The following is a 2,500-nucleotide window of genomic DNA, read 5'->3' as shown; positions in this document are numbered from 1 at the left end:
CGGGGATGTCTCTCTTGTGGCTCACGGGGCTGTTAGGGTGGCACAGAAATCCCTCGGAATGGGAAAACGGGTCATTTTCGTGTCGCCACATTGCATGCGAACCGCATGCAACTTCCAGAGGCATTTGCAGCAGAAATGCATGTGCAGTCAAAAAAAAATTGATATTTTTCACGGATAGACCCCGTGAAACGCTAGAAATTGGCGGGGATGTGTCTCTTGTGGCTCACGGGGCTGTTCGGGTCGCACAGAAATCCCTGGGAATGGGAAAACGGGTCATTTTCGTGTTGCCACATTGCGTACGAACCGCATGAAACTTCCAGAGGCATTTGCAGCAGGAATGCATGTGCACTCAAAAACTTCTATATGTTTCACGGATAGACCCCGTGAAACGCTAGAAATTGGCGGGGATGTGTCTCTTGTGGCTCACGGGGCTGTTAGGGTGGCACAGAACTCCCTCGGAATGGGAAAAGGGGTCATTTTCGTGTTGCCACATTGCATAGGAACGCCATGAAACTTCCAGAGGCATTTGCAGCAGAAAGGCACGTGCACTCAAAAATTTTAATATTTTTCACGCATAGACCCCGTCAAACGCTAGAAGTTGGCGGGGATGTCTCTCTTGTGGCTCACGGGGCTGTTAGGGTCGCACAGAAATGCCTCGGAATGGGAAAACGGGTCATTTTTGTGTGGCCACATTGCATAGGAACGGCATGAAACTTCCAGAGGCATTTGCAGCAGGAATGCATGTGCACTCAAAAACGTCTATATTTTTCACGGATAGACCCCGTGAAACGCTAGAAATTGGCGGGGATGTGTCTCTTGTGGCTCACGGGGCTGTTAGGGTCGCACAGAAATCCCTCGGAATGGGAAAACGGGTCATTTTCGTGTTGCCACAATTGGCATACGAACGGCATGAAACTTCCAGAGGCATTTGCAGCAGAAATGCATGTGCACTCAAAAACGTGAATATTTTTTCACGGATAGACCCCGTCAAACGCTCGAATTTGGCGGGGATGTTTCTCTTGTGGGTCACGGGGCTGTTCGGCTCGCACAGAACTCCCTTGGTCCACCTGATTCGTGCATACAGGCAGCAACTAAAACTCTGTAAACCTGCTGTGAGGACATCTAAACAGTGGACCAGTGAGGCTGTGGAAGATTTGCGGGCGTGCTTAGACTGTACTGACTGGGATATGTTCACGACTGCTACCAATAGTCTGGATGAACTCACAGAGGCTGTGTACATCAGCTTCTGTGAGGACTGCTGTATCCCAACACGTACCAGGGTGAACTTTAACAACAACAAGCCCTGGTTCTCAGCAAAGCTCAAAAGGTTGAGGTTGGAGAAGGAGGAAGCGTTTAGGAGTGGGGATAGAGACAGATTCAAGGAGTCGAAGAACAGGTTTAGCAAAGCGGTGAGAGAGGCTAAACGACTGTACTCAGAGACACTAAAACACCAGTTCTCTACTAACGACGCTGCTTCTGTCTGCCAAAGGGCTCAGGCACATCACCAACTACAAACCCAGAGCGCCCCACACCACTAACGACTCCCGCCTAGCCAACGACCTGAACGAGTTCTACCGTAGATTTGAAAGACAATTGGACTGTCCTGAACCACCCCTTCCCACCCAAGAGGCCCCATCCCCCACCCATACTACAGAAACGACTCTCTCCTTTCAGGAGGGAGAAGTTAATGGGCTTTTCAAGAGGCAGAATCCACGCAAAGCAGCCGGGCCGGACTCTGTCTCTCCAGCCACCCTCAGGCACTGCGCTGGCCAGCTGTCTCCGGTGTTCACCAACATCTTTAACACCTCCCTGGAGACATGCCATGTACCAGCCTGTCTCAAGTCCTCCACCATCATCGCTGTGCCCAAAAAGCTAAGGCCAACAGGACTAAATGATTACAGACCGGTCGCCCTTACATCTGTGGTAATGAAGTCTTTTGAGCGCCTGCTCCTGGCACACCTCAAAGCCATCACAGACCCTCTCCTGGACCCCCTTCAGTTTGCCTACAGAGCCAACAGGTCTGTGGACGACGCAGTTAACATGGCCCTCCACTTCACCCTACAGCATGTGGACGCCCCAGCATCCTACGCCAGGATCCTGTTTGTGGACTTCAGCTCTGCCTTCAACACCATCATCCCTGCCCTGCTTCAGGACAAGCTCTTCCAGCTGAACGTGCCCTACTCCACCTGCAGGTGGATCACAGACTTCCTCTCTGACAGGAAGCAGTGCGTTAAGCCGGGAACAGAAGTCTCTGACTCCAGGTCCATCAGCACGGGAACTCCTCAGGGCTGCGTCCTTTGCCCACTGCTCTTCTCCCTGTATACCAACAGCTGCGCCTCCAATCATCTGTCCGTCAAACTCTTGAAGTTTGTCGGACGACACCACCCTCATTGGGCTGATCTCTGGTGGGGATGAGTCTGACTATAGGTGGGAAGCTGACAACCTGGTGACCTGGTGTAGCCAGAACAACTTAGAGCTAAATGCTCTAAGGACAGTTGAG

Source organism: Petromyzon marinus, unplaced genomic scaffold (assembly GCF_048934315.1).
Source record: "Petromyzon marinus isolate PM22_M1 ecotype Great Lakes invasive population unplaced genomic scaffold, UKy_Petmar_22M1.pri1.0 PM_G_Scaffold_275, whole genome shotgun sequence".
NCBI lineage: Eukaryota > Metazoa > Chordata > Hyperoartia > Petromyzontiformes > Petromyzontidae > Petromyzon > Petromyzon marinus.
This window is presented reverse-complemented; position numbering follows the sequence as displayed.